The sequence below is a fragment of the Polyodon spathula genome, chromosome 24 (genome assembly GCF_017654505.1).
Source record: "Polyodon spathula isolate WHYD16114869_AA chromosome 24, ASM1765450v1, whole genome shotgun sequence".
Taxonomy (NCBI): domain Eukaryota; kingdom Metazoa; phylum Chordata; class Actinopteri; order Acipenseriformes; family Polyodontidae; genus Polyodon; species Polyodon spathula.
This window is the reverse complement of record NC_054557.1, coordinates 25155958-25175083: the sequence shown is the minus strand read 5'-3', so window position 1 is coordinate 25175083 and position 19126 is coordinate 25155958. Positions and strand designations below refer to the sequence as shown.

The 19126-nt window shown below is 41.4% G+C and overlaps 1 protein-coding gene and 1 pseudogene across 1 annotated transcript in view; one reads left to right on the top strand and one right to left on the bottom strand.

Moving 5' to 3' along the window:
• The window catches only part of LOC121298803, a 90672-nt pseudogene extending 87775 nt beyond the window's left edge, over nt 1–2897 (bottom strand).
• Nucleotides 1–19126, top strand: part of LOC121298975 (ras/Rap GTPase-activating protein SynGAP-like) — a 357605-nt gene that overhangs the window by 253131 nt on the left and 85348 nt on the right. The gene's annotated exons all lie outside the window — the stretch shown is intronic.

The following is a 19126-nucleotide window of genomic DNA, read 5'->3' as shown; positions in this document are numbered from 1 at the left end:
TGACCTAACATACAAAATAAGCTTATGTATAACAGAGAGTTTCAATTAAAGGGCAATACACAGTTGTGTTACATAAACATATTATCAATCTCTTTGCACATAGCAATTCCCCATAATGTTATTGATAGGTAGAAATTACATATAAAAAACGAACAACAATATTTCCAACACTTGGCTCTTACACAATGGTTTACGAAACACATAACTGTGTTAATTGGGAAGTTTTCCACACAAGCTCTGAAGGACCAGGGTTGAGATCTGCATTGTACATGATGTCACTGGTATTATCACATTGTCATAGATAGCTAATAATTAGCCTATAGTTAGCTATAGTCATTTAACTTTAATTAGAATGATCTCACTAATTTATATATCCTCTTGCACTAAATATATGATGTTAATGTATGTGCATGAATCTCAACTAAATGAACTGTATTTACTAACTTAAATTAGATCACTAATTACCTTTCAACATGTGTGATAAGGACGACATAAGTTTGCAAACAACTGAAGAAAGCCTAATGTCAGAGTCACATGATGATAACTTGTCAATCAATGGCCATCTAGTGGTCAATTATGGGTACTGCAAAATACACGTTTTCAAGAATGAACTGTAGATATCATTTTCTTCAGTTTTAGATTCTTTGTCGAGCTTGTAATGGCTGTATTCAGATAGCCAGGGATGTATATAGGGCAAGCATTCTGATTTGGTAATACATTTTCATGTAACCTTTCAGGAGTCAGGTCTGGTATAAATACAGTAGAGAGAGAGAGGGAGAGGGCTGAATAGCTATAATAGTGTGGTTGAAACTGTTTGCTTGAAAACGTTATTTAAAAATGTTTAATTAAAGATGACATTTTTTCATGAAAAGAAATGGTGGTCTTTGTATTCGAGGACAAAGCATCTTCAAAGAGGTTTACATTTCATATTATATGACATAAGAGTAATTGTCTGTGTTTGCCAAGATGTGTGCTCGTACTTCACTTGGTACTCAAATGGTTATGGAGTAGAAGGCAAGGCTGGAGATAAGTCTACAAACAAATAATAATAAATAGTCTTAATTCTAGAGAGAGAGAGAGAGAGAGAGAGAGAGAGAGAGAGTGTGTGTGTGTTTTCTCAGAGTTAAGACTAAGATTCAGGGGTCAGGATTGGTCAGGTTTTTGAGCAGCTATTTGAAAGAAGCAACAGTAAGGGTAAGTGTGACACTTAATAATAAATAAAACTTAAACACACAGTGCTATAAGTATATTATTACATTATCGGCTCCAATTATTACAATTTTTATTATTTTTTATTAACCCAGCCAATAATGTAATAGCCAGCCAATAATGTAAGAACTTATTACATTATGGGCAAAAAGTTATTACGTTATTGGTTCAGAAATTTTATGAGGTTATTGGCAGTTATTACATTAATGGTAGTTATTACATTATTGGCTGCTACAAGGTCCGATGTTGGAACTCGACTGTTTTGGGTGAAACCAATCTCCAGAATCAAAATCTCCCTTCAAAGTTCTCCTGTAATTGTTTCAGGTCTATTTCCTCTACAAATATATATTTTTCAACACTATTATATTGCATGTTTATAATATCCATATATTTTTACACATTACATTTGTAATGATATATACCACACTTTTGTGTGTGTGTGTGTAAGCAATGGCAACATTATATCTATATCTTTATTTGAGGTTCATAGTAGTGAGTCCTATCTTGAACTGGTTAGGGTAGTACAGGAAAAACAAATAGCTAGTAATGAAACCTACCCGCTGCCTCCCTCCCTCACAACCACACTGTGGATAACACACAATCTAGAATTCACATGTCACAGATACTGAGAGTCACTTACCTGCTAGACTGCATTCTGAACGTGACCGTCTGTCTTCCATTCCACCTCCTTGCGTGCTGTTGGGAGAGCCCTCCTCTCCAGCACCTTGCTCTCTCACACAGATTCTCTCCAGCACCACACTACACTCCCGCAGGCGTACAGGCTCCAGCTCAGGGATGTTTGGTTTCAAGTCCTCGGATTCTTCTTTCACTGGTTCCATGTGAAAGAACTCTAGTTCAGGGGGCTCCTGTTTAATACAGACAGTTTCCAGCACCTCTTCTTGTTTAACAGGATGGGGTTCTTCTGACCGAAGGATCTCTAATTCATTGTGCTCAGCTTTAATGTCAGAGACTTCTGGCTGACTGCTGTCACATTGCATCTCACAGAGCTCCTGTTTATTGGGGAGGGAAGCCAGCCCAGAGAACTCCACTCTAATGGGGACAGGGTCAAGTTCAGGGAACTCCTCTTTAATCTGGACTGACTCCATCATCACACTGCTTGGTAGCTGCTGGGGGGAAAAAAGCATTTATTTATTTAATTAAATTCAGTGCTACCTAAGGCCATTCAAGGGGACTACAAACAGCAGGGGTGGCTTTACTATTGAAGATGCAGAATTTCTTATATGTTTGTAACACCATATATTTTATGTGTCTAAGTCTGGTTTGATGAATGATGGATGAAAGTTAGGGAGTTGAAGAGGTGTTTTTTTTTTATTTTTTTATTTTTTAAACTGCATCTCTGACTGGGAAGAGGCTTTCAAATAAAGCTGCCGCGACCTACAGAGTATCCACAAGACCAAACAAAAATAGAAAGTAAAGCGACTACACGGACTGTATAGCCCCAAAAATAGTCAATAAAGACTTTCTCAAGGACTGGCAGCTGCCAATCAATATGTTCTCTCTCAAAAATAATAAATGTCTGTCGCCTTCTCTTCTCACACACGGCGTCTGGGTGAGCTGTCGAAGCCCCGCCTCTCAGCTCGAGCTGTGCGGCTTCTCTGATCTAGGAGGCTCGCTCTGCCACTCGAGCTCACCTACAATTTAAATAGAACGGCTGCTTTTCAGACCGAATGCATTTTAAAGATAAATGATGCTAATAATATGTCTATAAAGAAATATTTTATGTCCTCACGACTCACTAAAAATATATATAATTATTTACCTTGTATACCTGTATGTATATGTGTGTGTGTGTGTATATATATATATATATATATATATATATATATATATATATATATATATATATACACACCACACACACACACACACACACACACACACACATATATACACACACACAGTACTGTGCAAAAGTTTTAGGCAGGTGTGAAAAAATGCTGTAACGTAAGAATGCTTTCAAAAATAGACATGTTAATAGATTATATTTATCAATTAACTAAATGCAAAGTGAGTGAACAGAAGAAAAATCTAAATCAAATCCATATTTGGTGTGACCACCCTTTGCCTTCAAAACAGCATCAATTCTTCTAGGTACACTTGCACAAAGTCAGGGATTTTGTAGGCATATAGTCAGGTGTATGATTAAACAATTATACCAAACAGGTGCTAATGATCATCAATTCAATATGTAGGTTGAAACACAATCATTAACTGAAACAGAAACAGCTGTGTAGGAGGAATAAAACTGGGTGAGGAACAGCCAAACTCAGCTAACAAGGTGAGGTTGCTGAAGACAGTTTACTGTCAAAAGTCATACACCATGGCAAGACTGAGCACAGCAACAAGACACAAGGTAGTTATACTGCATCAGCAAGGTCTCTCCCAGGCAGAAATTTCAAGGCAGACAGGGGTTTCCAGATGTGCTGTCCAAGCTCTTTTGAAGAAGCACAAAGAAACGGGCAACGTTGAGGACCGTAGATGCAGTGGTCGGCCAAGGAAACTTACTGCAGCAGATGAAAGACACATCATGCTTACTTCCCTTCGCAATTGGAAGATGTCCAGCAATGCCATCAGCTCAGAATTGGCAGAAAACAGTGGGACCCTGGTACACCCATCTACTGTCCGGAGAAGTCTGGTCAGAAGTGGCCTTCATGGAAGACTTGCGGCCAAAAAGCCATACCTCCAACGTGGAAACAAGGCCAAGCGACTCAACTATGCACGAAAACACAGGAACTGGGGTGCAGAAAAATGGCAGCAGGTGCTCTGGACTGATGAGTCAAAATTTGAAATATTTGGCTGTAGCAGAAGGCAGTTTGTTCGCCGAAGGGCTGGAGAGTGGTACACGAATGAGTGTCTGCAGGCAACAGTGAAGCATGGTGGAGGTTCCTTGCAAGTTTGGGGCTGCATTTCTGCAAATGGAGTTGGGGATTTGGTCAGAATTAATGGTCTCCTCAATGCTGAGAAGTACAGGCAGATACTTATCCATCATGCAATACCATCAGGGAGGCATCTGATTGGCCCCAAATTTATTCTGCAGCATGACAACGACCCCAAACATACAGCGAAAGTCATTAAGAACTATCTTCAGCGTAAAGAAGAACAAGGAGTCCTGGAAGTGATGGTATGGCCCCCACAGAGCCCTGATCTCAACATCATTGAGTCTGTCTGGGATTACATGAAGAGAGAGAAGCAACTGAGGCTGCCTAAATCCACAGAAGAACTGTGGTTAGTTCTCCAAGATGTTTGGGCCAACCTACCTGCCGAGTTCTTTCAAAAACTGTGTGCAAGTGTACCTAGAAGAATTGATGCTGTTTTGAAGGCAAAGGGTGGTCACACCAAATATTGATTTGATGTAGATTTTTCTTCTGTTCACTCACTTTGCATTTTGTTAATTGATAAATATAAACTATTAACATGTCTATTTTTGAAAGCATTCTTACTTTACAGCATTTTTTCACACCTGCCTAAAACTTTTGCACAGTACTATATATATATATATATATATATATATATATATATATATATATATATATATAGTCTTTGCAAAAAATACATTAATGCAGCAGTTACGGTTTCACTGATTGTCACAAAAGCAAGAAAATGTGGCGTTAGGGCAGCTCATGCCTGGTATGAAGAGATGGCTGCCAAGTGCACTTTGAGAGTCGTCAACTGTAGGCCTGACTGGGAGGGACTACAGATAATCCAGGATGCTCTCCACTGGGCAGGACAGAGGTCTAGCTCTGTGCCCCGACACCAAATGGAAAATCTTTTCAATTTGAAGGCGTAGCACTGGTGGTTTCGAGTACTTCAGAGAGGCCTGAACAACATGCAGATAATATTCTTCTTCCCCTTTAATTCTGTCTGGAAGGTCATTAAACTTGCTCCTCCTACCCACCCGGGTGGTATCCTCCTCGGCACAGGCTTGTGACGTCAGACCTTACATGCTGGAAGCAAGAATCTGTGTGCCATGTGCCAGGGGAGGTCGTGGGTTGTTTGATGTGCATCATATACCACTCCTAGAACTACAGTTACATGTGAGTAACCCTCATTTCTAAGGCCATGGATAAGGTACACTATCCACACTTATGGCAGACTCCTAGCAGTTCTCTGTGTGGAGGGGTAAAGACACCCCCTATTTAGGACAAAGAGACAGCAACTGCAAGACAAGCACCCCAGCGTAACTCAAGATCGATATGGTAATGGGAGGTACAGGTGTGTGTTTACTTCCAGATAGCAGCCCTGCAGACTTCTGGATAGGAATGTCCCTGGAAGCAGCCATTCAGGAAATAGTATATCTGGTGGAAGGAACCTTATGATTATTTGAACGCTTTGAAATGCTAGAAAACGGTAACAGTGCATTGAGATATGTCAATTACTTGCATTGAGATCAAAAGTGCATGCAAATATAGTTCTATTTTTGTAAAGTTGATCCGGTTCTGCAGCCTGAAGTGTTCGTGTGTATCCATGGCTACAGCACCGGTGGACCATGATGATGGGTGTCTCTTGTATCATCTGGAAAGAGTTGCATGCTCTGTGTCGTACCTGATGATGGCAGTATGTAGTTGCTTGTGTTGTTTGGTTCCTATGGCTGCTTGTGTTGGGGTGGGAATGGCGAGCTTGGGTTAAAAACCCTAAGACCACATTTCCTTGCTTTTGTGGTGATGAGTTCAACAATAACTGATGCATTAACATAGTTTGTTGCAATGAATCTCCTTGCTTTTCATTACAAACTGCACCACTTCTGTGGAGGTGTTCCATACAAGACTGCTGCATTTTACCACATTATATTAGACATGTTAATACAAAGAGTGCAAACTCAGTAATTCTAGAACAGTAAAACAATGTAAATTTTTAATTAAAATCGTTTGGATCTACATAGTTTTTAAAATCTACGATTCATAATGGTAAGGTAAGAAATGAAGTGTCTCTAAACGATGGTTCACATGAGACAACAAAAGTGATAAAGTGATGTAGCAGCCCTTTATATCAGTTTAAACAGGTTTCTGTGCTCACTAACTGTTTTGCTGAGATTAAGCTCTGGATGAAACAGAATTTTCTGCAGCTCATCAGCGACAAGACTGAAGTGATGCTATTAGGAACCCCGCATCAACTGCAGAAATCCAGTTGTCAAAACATGACCATTGACGGGGTGCTTGAGCAGCATGTTAGGAATATTACCAAGTTGTCCTTTTTCCATCTAAAGAAGGTTGCCTGGCTGCGCCTTGTCTTGTCACTGTCTGCTGCAGAAAAGCTTGTACATGTGTTTGTATCCTCCAGGCTTGACTATTGTAATGTCTTACTTACTGGGGTGTCAAAGAATACCCTTCAAAAGCTCCAGTATGTTCAGAATTCTGCTGCTAGGGTGCTGACGAGGTCTCGCTCTGGTGGTCACATAACCCCCATACTGAAATCATTACACTTGTTACCGGTCAAATACCGCATTGATACAAAGTACTGCTACTGACTTTCAAAGCCAATAGAGGAACCTCTCCCTCTTACATTTCTGAGTTAGTTACCACCTTCACTCCTTGTCGTGCTTTGCGCTCCTCCAATGCCGGCCTTTTTCCCCTGACTAAACTGCGTACAGTGGGTGACAGGGCTTTTTCCTCCTATGCTCCTAAGCTGTGGAACACACTTCCTTCTGAGATCCCTGATTCTGAGTCTCTGTCTATTTTCAAATCCCACCTCAAAACTCATTTATTTAAAATTGGCATTCTTATGACTTTTATTATCATTGCATTTGTAATTCCAACGGTTTTAATATATTTTCTATGTTTTATTTATTTATTTATTCATTCTGTTTTCACTTTTGTTAAGCGCTTTGCGATATTTATTTATGAAAGGTGCTATATAAAATAAAGATTTTTATTATTATTATTATTATTATTATTATTATTATTATTATTATTTAATGGACAATAGGTTCATTTCACAAGGTCTCAAAATGCCTCATTCATCGTTAATGAAACATTTATAATGCGATCTTCATTAACAGTAATAAATAAACAATCATGAACATAAAACAAATGTAAATAATTGTTTTTTACAATTGAAAGCAATGATTTAACATACTGCTTATTCTTAGAACTTTGTGTGATTCTATTAAATTAAATTAAATGTTAAACTGCAGTTACAGGGTCATTTCACTGTGGTTTACTGTTAACTGCAGGAACAATTGGACAGTACTGCAGCAGTCAGTCTGCAGTTCTAATGTAATTTTACTACACTGTGGTGTTAAACTGCAGTTACAATGATTATTACAGTAGTAAAGTCTGGTGTTAATCTGTCGTTACAACGTCATTTTATTTCAGTCTATTGTTAATCTGTAGTTACCATGCGATTCTATTACAGATTTATATTACGCTGCAGTTGCAATCTGACTCTATTACAGGATACTGAAACTGCAGCTGCGATGTGTTTTTACTGCTTTTTGGTGTTAAACTGCACGTACAATGCGATTCTGCATCTCCGTTGAAAATGTCACAAAAAATGTATCTTTTAAAAGAGTGAAAGGTATTATATAGTCGGTATATTATATTTTCGGTAGTTTGCCTGCAACTCAAAACTGTAACTAGGCCGCAAATATCTTGGCAATAATGTTAAACATAAAAACATTGTTTTCATATTGGAACGATCTTGTTGATGCCGCCACGCAGTTTTCATTTAGCAAACAAAGGACCTGCCACACCCGTAACGTCGCAAACAACTAAAATTTATTATTATTATTATTATTATTATTATTATATTATTATTATTAATAATAATAATAATAATAATAATAATAATAATAATAATAAATGCAATATTATTATTATTATTATTATTATTATTTTATTATTGTTTTATTGTCCACGCCTACAAACTGGTATGCAATATAGTATTACTTAACTAAAAAGAAAAAATAAATAAAAAATCTCTGCACGGCTTACTGTTTATCTTGTACTGTTTCAGAAACGACGCAGCGTGTTTGAAATGCCAGCAGGCCAGTGTTCTCAGACGGATTTTGTGGGCGTGCTCCTAACCCGGGTCTCAGCTGCTCCACACAGGCAAGCGTCCATTCCGGGGCGGGGCTATAGTTTAATAATACGGTAATTGTAGCAGCACTTTAAAACTGTGAATGTTGCCAACTTTAAATATCAATTGTATATATTCGATTTGATTTTGTGTTTAAGAATTATTATTATTATTATTATTATTATTATTATTATTATTATTATTGAGTAGGTGCATCATCTAATAAAAAACTACAAATTCGGAAATATGAAGAAAGCTACTTAAAAATTGGATTTCCCTTTGTTGGAACTGCAGATGAACCTTGTGTTGTTTTTTTGTTTTGTTTTTCTTAAACGGCGTTTAATTTAAATTAGAACTCACTTTCCGTGGCTATGGGAAAGGATACAGAAGGGAACATAACAGTGTCTTAGCTAGATGTGGCCAGATTGAATCGGCAGCACCGATCTGCATGACAGAAAGAAATACACACCAGAGTTTATTTAATCAGGGTAATTAAATATATATTATATATATATATATATAAAATAATTATATATATATATATATATATATATATATATATATATATATATATCCTTACAGTTCTATAATTAAAATAATTGTTATCAGTGTGAGAAGCAAACACGAATGGATTCAGAACAGTGAGAGAATGTACCATGAAAGGGTTTGCATGACCATGTTTGTTTTACTGTTAAGAAGCAAGCCTGCGGTAATCTGTTTCTTTAGATACGTCCGTGCAGTTTTGTATAAAATTAAGCTTTGCCATTTTTAATCAAAATAACCTACTTTAGTAATTTATATAAAAAAAGTTTTTGGATGTTTATTTCTGTCCTCTACAGTGGCTTCTGAAAGTACTGATCCCCCTTGGCATTTTTCCTATTTTGTTGCCTTACAACGTGGAATTAAAATTGATTTTTGGGGGGTTTGTATCATTTGATTTACACAGCATGCCTACCGCTTTGAAGATGCAAAATATTTTTTATTGTGAAACAAACAAGAAATAAGACAAAAAAACTGAAAACTTGAGCGTGCATAAGTATTCACACCCGAAAGTCAATACTTTGTAGAGCCACCTTTTGCAGCAATTACAGCTGCAAGTCTCTTGGGGTATGTATCTATAAGCTTGGCACATCTAGCCACTGGGATTTTTGCTCATTCTTCAAGGCAAAACTACTCCAGCTCCTTCAAGTTGGATGGGTTCCGCTGGTGTACAGCAATCTTTAAGTCATACCACAGATTCTCAATTGAATTGAGGTCTGGGCTTTGACTAGGCCATTCCAAGACATTTAAATGTTTCCCCTTAACCACTCGAGTGTTGCTTTAGCAGTATGCTTAGGGTCATTGTCCTGCTGGAAGGTGAACCTCCGTCCCAGTCTCAAATCTCTGGAAGACTGAAACAGGTTTCCCTCAAGAATTTCCCTGTATTTAGCCCCATCCATCATTCATTCAATTCTGACCAGTTTCCCAGTCCCTGCCGATGAAAAACATCCCCACAGCATGATGCTGCCACCACCATGCTTCACTGTGGGGATGGTGTTCTCGGGGTGATGAAAGGTGTTGGGTTTGCACCAGACATAGCGTTTTCCTTGATGGCCAAAAAGCTCAATTTTAGTCTCATCTGACCAGAGTACCTTCTTCCATATGTTTGGGGAGTCTCCCACATGCCTTTTGGCGAACACCAAACGTGTTTGCTTATTTTTTTCTTTAAGCAATGGCTTTTTTCTGGCCACTCTTCTGTAAAGCCCAGCACTGTGGAGTGTATGGCTTAAAGTGGTCCTATGGACAGATACTCCAATATCCGCTGTGGAGCTTTGCAGCTCCTTCAGGGTTATCTTTGGTCTCTTTGTTGCTTCTCTGATTAATGCCCTCCTTGCCTGGTCCATGAGTTTTGGTGGGCGGCCCTCTCTTGCCAGGTTTGTTGTGGTGCCATATTCTTTCTATTTTTTAATAATGGCTTTAATGGTGCTCCGTGGGATGTTCAAAGTTTCAGATATTTTTTTATAACCCAACCCTGATCTGTACTTCTCCACAACTTTGTCCCTGACCTGTTTGGAGAGCTCCTTGGTCTTCATGGTGCCGCTTGCTTGGTGGTGCCCCTTGCTTAGTGGTGTTGCAGGCCTTTCAGAACAGGTGTATATATACTGAGATCATGTGACAGATCATGTGACACTTAGATTGCACACAGGTGGACTTTATTTAACTAATTATGTGACTTCTGAAGGTAATTGGTTGCACCAGATCTTATTTAGAGGCTTAATAGCAAAAGGGGTGAATACATATGCACGCACCGCGTTTCTGTTATTTATTTTTTAGAATTTTTCATTTCACTTCACCAATTTGGACTATTTTGTGTATGTCCATTACATGAAATCCAAATAAAAATCCATTTTAATTCCAGGTTGTAAGGCAACAAAATAGGAAAAATGCCAAGGGGGGGGTCAATACTTTCGCAAGCCACTGTACTTCATTTAAAGCTGTCATTAACATTGTTAAACCGTTTCTTTTTTTTAATTACATCATGGATATCTGGCAAACGAGCAAAAACATTTTTCTATCTATACATTCAAAAAATATATCTGGTTTACTGTGTTTGCAGAGTATTGATTGGAAATTAGATTGGTTATCAATAGAAATATAAAATAAACCTGTTAGTGTTTTTGTATTACTTAAAAAAGACGATCACATATAAAAGTGAAAGTAATATATATGCGCACATTGTAGCATTCATTGGAAGACGCGGGAACAAGAGGGCAGTAGGCTTGTGTTTCTGCTTACTGTTTTAGTGTTAGAACTATGACTCTTTCAACACAAACTTTGAGTTCAAATATTTTAAGTGCACAATACATCATTTAAGTCAGCACAAATGCCATTTTTAAGGCAAGTTGTTTGGGTAGGAATATACATCAGTACATATATTCCTGAAGATATTATTACAGTTTAAATGAAGAGCACTCCCAGTATGGACAATTTTAAATGCAACTTCTTACAGATCCTGTCATGCTTGACCAGAACAGCAATAGAAAACATGCACTGTTCCCTTTCAAGTGGAATGACAACCATTACCAATGGGAAGAGACCTCACTGAGCATATATATTTTAAAAAACTGCCCTATCAGGGCCCTGTTGTGAGTAGGAAGTCCCTCCCACCTCCTCTTGAAGAGGGTCGTCCTCACAGTAGCATATTGCCATGTTATCGCTCAGTCTACTAAGTCAGGTCACAGATTGCCTCGCGTGTCTTTGTTGTGGAAATTGGTTAATTTGTTTGGTTCTTAGAGCCTATAAATTTATTCACATGGTAAGCTGCACCCTCGAGTGTTTTCGAGATTGCTCTTGCCTCAGTCTCGCGTCAGTATTGCTGACTAGAGCTGGTTTCGACCCCTCTTTTGAGATTGGCAAACAGCCGTAATTCTCATTTTACTACCTCATGTAGTCAAAATTACCATTGTGTGAGCTGTTGTGGTGCTGTAGGGTACTCTGCTGGCTTGCAGCATCGTCCTCTATGCCGATTTATTCAGCCTCAGCTACCTTACAGCTCAGGCCTACATGCCCCCCCCAAGCCTCGGGCTTTACTAGCGCGGCTGCGCTTACCATCGACGCCGATTGACTCGGCTACATCAGCACGGCATCGACCGTGCTATTCTTGGCGCCGACCCCGATGCCAAATTAACTAGGCTCCAACTTGGACAGCACCTCGACGCCGACCCTGATGCCAATTGATTGGCACCAGTGGCAAACACATTTGCCACCCTTCCCAATGCCGATTAAACTCGTCAGAACACTGACCTTGGCGCCGATAGACTTGGCACTGACTGCCTGGCACCAATGGCGCTTTCTCGACGCCGATACACTCAGCACAGATTAATAGCCAGGAGCACACAAGATCGTCACCGACACCAATATGCAGCACCAACGCTCGCGCCATGTCAGTGTGCTAGACAGGGTCCTCCACTGGCTTTCACCAGTGTGACCAGTGTGCGACCGAACATTCCTCCTGCTCCAGGTGCCTAGGGCCAAATCACACGGCCAGGGCGCTGGCGGATGAGTTTGACTGCTCTCCCTGCCGTACGTTCTCAAAACTAACTAAGCGCAGGAGAGCAACCCTCTCCCCAGCACAGTCTCTCTCCTTGGGGCAGGGGAGAATGAGGTCAGTGGTCCAAGTGACCAGGGAGCTCCCCAATACTCCTGGATTATCTTCACCCTCCCCACCACCGGTGCAGAGGCGTAGACACCCGTCAATGGAGGTGAGATGGTCACCGCCTAGGCGACACCGCTCAAGGGGACGTTCCCCAGGAGGCAGGCAGTCTCCAAGGAGGTACCACTGGTGGAGATGGTGAGGGCCCACCAGACCATGCTAGAGACCCTCCTGAAGTCTTCCCCCTACCACCAGACAGCCTCAACTTCCCCATTCGCGCTCCCCATCCCTGGTCCCACCGAGACCCTCAAGCCCAGGTGAGCTGTCTTTCACAGCATCGAGGTCAGACTCGCCACTTAAATTGGGCAGGCTACAGCGGGGGACTCTATACCAGCCCTTCCGCATATTTCACAGTGCGCAGCTGCTGCCACGGATGTTCCCTGGTCGGCAGAGCAGGAGGGGGGAAAGGGAACCAGTTTTTAAAACAGAAAGGGCACCCACAGCAAGCCCTATCCTCGTGCCAGGACTTCCCAGAACTGGTTCAATCATCTTGGAGGAGCCTGGCGTCCCCTCCCTCAGGCTCCAGAGCAGTAGAGTCCCTGCTGCACACTGCAGGATCCCAAGAAGATGGCCTAGGCACATTCCCTACCATTGGGGAAACGGTCACGGTACTAGTGCAAGGTTCCACCTTCATCAGAGGGGACAAAGACCCCACTTGCCCGTCCAAGACCTGTGGGCCTACTGACTCTATGCTCAAGAAAGCATATGCATCAGCAGCGTTATCAGTCTGGGCAGCCAATGCAATGGCCATACTGGTCCTGTACCAGTCACAGCTGGCAGAGAGGCTGGAGCAGCGGGCAACTGAGGCGGACATGGGAGAGCTCCAGGCGGTGACAAAGGCAATTACTGACCTAATGGGGGAGATAGGTCAGGCATCAGGCAGGTCTCTAGCGGCACTGGTAGCCGCTCGCAGACACCTCTGGCTAACCCAGGCCAAGGTCGTGGAGACCGAGAAGGTAGTGCTGTTAGATACCCCTATTACACCTGGGCAGACATTCAAAGCGACCACTGATGTGAGCCTTGAGAGGTCCCACAAGGCCACGGAGGTCGCTTTGAAATTCTTGCGCCTTCCTGCCTACCGCCAGCACCCAAGGTGGCCTTCACAGCCTACAGGGGCAACTGGGCCTGAACGTCACCCTCCACCCCAGAACAAGCAAGCAGGCAGAAGAAACAGCCAGGGTGTACCGGTTCTCCGGCTGGAGACCGAGGCCGGGGCCTAAGAAAGATATAAGAACATAAGAACATAAGAAAGTTTACAAACGAGAGGAGGCCATTCGGCCCATCTTGCTCGTTTGGTTGTTAGTAGCTTATTGATCCCAAAATCTCATCAAGCAGCTTCTTGAAGGATCCCAGGGTGTCAGCTTCAACAACATTACTGGGGAGTTGATTCCAGACCCTCACAATTCTCTGTGTAAAAAAGTGTCTCCTATTTTCTGTTCTGAATGCCCCTTTTTCTAAACTCCATTTGTGACCCCTGGTCCTTGTTTCTTTTTTCAGGCTGAAAAAGTCCCTTGGGTCGACACTGTCAATACCTTTTAGAATTTTGAATGCTTGAATTAGGTCGCCACGTAGTCTTCTTTGTTCAAGACTGAACAGATTCAATTCTTTTAGCCTGTCTGCATATGACTTGCCTTTTAAGCCCGGAATAATTCTGGTCGCTCTTCTTTGCACTCTTTCTAGAGCAGCAATATCTTTTTTATAGTGAGGTGACCAGAACTGCACACAATATTCAAGATGAGGTCTTACAAGTGCATTGTACAGTTTTAACATTACTTCCCTTGATTTAAATTCAACACTTTTCACAATGTATCCGAGCATCTTGTTAGCCTTTTTTATAGCTTCCCCACATTGCCTAGATGAAGACATTTCTGAGTCAACAAAAACTCCTAGGTCTTTTTCATAGATTCCTTCTCCAATTTCAATATCTCCCATATGATATTTATAATGTACATTTTTATTTCCTGCGTGCAGTACCTTACACTTTTCTCTATTAAATGTCATTTGCCATGTGTCTGCCCAGTTCTGAATCTTGTCTAGATCATTTTGAATGACCTTTGCTGCTGCAACAGTGTTTGCCACTCCTCCTACTTTTGTGTCGTCTGCAAATTTAACAAGTTTGCTTACTATACCAGAATCTAAATCATTAATGTAGATTAGGAATAGCAGAGGACCTAATACTGATCCCTGTGGTACACCGCTGGTTACCACACTCCATTCTGAGGTTTTTCCTCTAATCAGTACTTTCTGTTTTCTACATGTTAACCACTCCCTAATCCATGTACATGTGTTTCCTTGAATCCCAACTGCGTTCAGTTTGAGAATTAATCTTTTGTGCGGGACTTTGTCAAAAGCTTTCTGGAAATCTAAATAAACCATGTCATATGCTTTGCAATTATCCATTATCGATGTTGCATCCTCAAAAAAATCAAGCAAGTTAGTTAGGCACGATCTCCCTTTCCTAAAACCATGTTGACTGTCCCCCAGTACCCTGTTACCATAAAGGTAATTTTCCATTTTGGATCTTATTATAGTTTCCATAAGTTTGCATATAATAGAAGTCAGGCTTACTGGTCTGTAGTTACCTGGTTCAGTTTTGTTTCCCTTTTTGTGGATCGGTATTACGTTTGCAATTTTCCAGTCTGTCGGTACCACCCCTGTGTCAAGAGACTGCTGCATGATCTTGGTTAGCAGTTTGTAAATTACTTCTTTCATTTCTTTGAGTACTACTGGGAGGATCTCATCCGGCCCAGGGGATTTGTTTATTTTAAGAGCTCCTAGTCCCTTTAACACTTCTGCCTCAGTTATGCTAAAGTTATTTAAAACTGGATAGGAACTGGATGACATGTGGGGCATGTTGTCAGTATCTTCCTTTGTAAAAACTTGTGAAAAGTAATCATTTAATATATTTGCTATTTTTTTTTCTTCATCTACGATTTTGCCATTTGTATCTCTTAAACATTTAATCTCCTCTTTGAATGTTCTCTTGCTGTTGTAATATTGGAAAAACATTTTGGAATTGGTTTTAGCTCCCTTAGCAATGTTCATTTCTATTTCTCTCTTGGCCTTTCTAACTTCCTTTTTGACTTGCGTTTGCAGTTCTGTGTACTCTTTCTGCGTACTTTCTTTTTGGTCCTTTTTTAATGCTCTGTAAAGTGCCTTTTTTCGCTGAATATTTTTTTTAATTGATCTATTAAACCATTTTGGCAATTTAGTTTTACATTTAGATTTGTCTACTTTAGGGATATAATTGTTTTGCGCCTCTAGTACTACATTTTTGAAGAACAACCATCCTTCTTCTGTGGGTGTTTTCTCTATTTTACTCCAATCTACTTCTGTTAGTCTCTGTTTCATACCTTCATAGTTTGCTTTTCTAAAATTGTAAACCTTAGCTTTAGTCTTTACTTTTGGGGATTTAAAAAACACTTCAAATGAGACCATGTTGTGGTCTGAGTTTGCCAGTGGTTCTCTGACCTCTGTTTTAGTTATTCTGTCTTCGTTATTTGAAAAGACTAAATCAAGGCATGCCTCCCCTCTAGTCGGTGCCTTGACAAATTGTGTTAGGAAGCAGTCATTTGTCATTTCCACCATTTCTATTTCATCCTTCGCGCTACCCACCGGGTTTTCCCATTTTATTTGGGGGAAGTTGAAATCCCCCATTAGTATGGCTTCTCCTTTGCTACACACATTTCTAATGTCATTGTATAACAGATTATTGTGCTCACCGTCTGAATCTGGCGGTCTATAGCATGCTCCTATTATTATGCCTTTTGAATTTTTGTCTGTTATTCTGACCCATATTGATTCGGTTTTATTTTCTTTGTCCAGGTTTAACACCTGGGCTTCAAGACTGTTTCTTATGTATAGCGCTACCCCTCCTCCTCTTCTGTCCTGCCTGTCTTTCCTATACAGTGTATACCCACAAATATTATATTCGTCCCCATCACTCTCAGATAACCACGTTTCTGTAACACCTATCACATCATAGTTACCTGTTAGTGCAGTAGCTTCAAGTTCTAGAATTTTGTTTCTGATACTTCTAGCATTTAGATAAATACATTTAATGGTTGTCTTACCTGAGTTGTTGTTCTTGTTTTGATGCGGTCTCCCTTCTGTTTTTTTGTTGATTTCTCCCCCCTTCCTTTCTAGTTTAAATGCTTCCGAACCTGCTCGAGGATCTTTTCTCCGAGTAGACTAGTTCCCTTGTTATTTAAATGCAGTCCATCCCGTCTATACAGATAGTCCTCGTTGTAGAATGTGGTCCAATGATCAAGATAGGTGAAGCCTTCCCGTGTGCACCACGTCTTCAGCCATTCGTTTTGATTAATTATTTCCAGCTGTCCATATGGTCCTTTGCAAGGTGCGGGTAGTATACCAGAAAATACCACAGTTTTGGTTTTCTCTTTTAATTTCCTTCCTAGCTCTCTGAATTTGTTTTGCAGGGATTTTGGTCTGTCTCTTCCAATGTTGTTTGTACCGATGTGGACGACTACTACCGGGTCGTCTCCTGTTCGTTCTAGGAGCCTGTCCACGTTCTCAGTGATGTGCTTGACCGAGGCTCCTGGAAGGCAGCACACTGTTGTAGTAAGGGGGTCCAAACTGCGAACTGAACTTGCTGTGTTTCTCAATATGGAGTCCCCAACAATCATGACCTCCCTTCTTTTTGCTGTCTGGTCACCACTGTCAATAGGGTCCTGGATGTTGTTCCTTTCATTCTCTTGTTGTTGGTTCTGCTCATCAAAATTCTGAAGTGACTCAAATCTGTTGGTTGTTTTGATTTCTGGTGGTGGTGTTTGACGAAGTTTCTTTTTTTCCCTGCTTCTGCCTACCTGAACCCAGCTGTTCTGACCTTCTATCTCCCTGGTGGCTTTCAGTCTGTTAGGGGTGATGCAGACTTCCATGAATTGTGGGTGTGCCAGTTCCTCAAGATCCTGTTGCTGTCTCACTTCTTCCAGCTCCATTTCTAGCATACTTACTAGTTTATGCAAATCCTGGATCGCGCGGCACTTTACGCACACTTGGTTTAGCTCCGCTGGGTTTTCTCGGATTTCCCACATCAAGCAGGTGTCACAGATTACTGGCTTGAAGACCATGTTGAGGTTTTTTTTTTTTTTAAGTTTAGTTTCTTCTGCAGCTGTCAACCTGCTTTCAAACTGCTTCGAAACTGCTCTGTACTTTTCCACGCCTGTACTTCTCCCACTCGCTGTCGCTGGGAAGACTGCCTCGTTTAACTGCGTTGTTCTGCTGTGCTGTTGGCTCCTCCCCTCGCCCGTGTCTCAAAACGGCGCTGAATTTGAATCAGCTGCTCCGAGTTTCAGCTTGTTTATTATCAGAAAAACACACGCGGCTGTTTGACTTTGAGCTGCTGCTGTGTTTCCCCAGTGTCCTCTATTTTCTGATTAAAGCAATTCAAGATGCAATTTCTCCTTTCTGCTTCGAAACTGCTCTGTACTTTTCCATGCCTGTACTTCTCCCACTCGCTGTCGCTGGGAAGACTGCCTCGTTTAACTGCGTTGTTCTGCTGTGCTGTCGGCTCCTCCCCTCGCCCGTGTCTCAAAACGGCGCTGAATTTGAATCAGCTGCTCTGAGTTTCAGCTTGTTTGTTATCAGAAAAACACACGCGGCTGTTTGACTTTGAGCTGCTGCTGTGTTTCCCCAATGTCCTCTATTTTCTGATTAAAGCAATTCAAGATGCAATTTCTCCTTTCTGCTTCGAAACTGCTCTGTACTTTTCCACGCCTGTACTTCTCCCACTCGCTGTCGCTGGGAAGACTGCCTCGTTTGGCCTGGACACTCGCACCAGCCAGTGTCGACCCCCCCCCAAGCCCAAGGGAGACCGCCCCTGAGGGTCTTTGGCTGCAACCTTCCCCCCTCATAACCGGACTGACCACTGGACATGACCCATGGCAAGGCTGACAATCAGACATGGTTACGCTCTGCAATTCCCCTTCAAGGATGTGCTCCTTACCACCGTCGAACCAGCGTGCGTAATTTTCCTTCAACAGGAGATCGCCAATATTCAACAGAAGACTGCTGTGCACTTGGTAAACCCTGTGATGCCCTAGAAGGTTTCTACTCCAGGTACTTCCTGGTGCTCAAGAGGGAAGGCGGTTTCAGACCTATTCTGGCCCTCAGGGTCCTCAACATGTTCCTCAAACAAAGGAAGTTCAACATGTTGACCGCACAGCGTATCCGTTCAGCTGGGTGACTGGTTCACATCAATCGACCTGTAAGATGCCTACTTCCATGTCCCGATTCATCCCACGCACAGAAAATATCTACGCTTCGCCTTTCAAGGCAACGTGTACGAATTCTGCATGCTGCCATTTGGCCTCTCGCTGGCGTCCCACACATTTTCAAAGTGCGTGGATGCAGCACTGGCTCCTCTCAGACTGCGAGGTATTTGGGTCCTGAACTATCTGGATGATTGGCTTTTTTTGTGCGCTTTCCAAAGCACGTGCAGAGGCATACACCAGGCAGGTCATAGATCATGTGACAAAGTTAAGGCTCTCCATACATCAACAGAAGAGCAACTTTGTACCATCTCAGTCCGCAGTGTTCCTGGGGATCAAATTGAACTCTATGAACATGCTTGCCTCAATGTCGGAAGACTGGATTCGGTCATTGGAAGTCACACTCTCCCAATTCAGAGAGGACGCTCTTCTACAAGTCAAAATATTCCAAAGGTTGTTG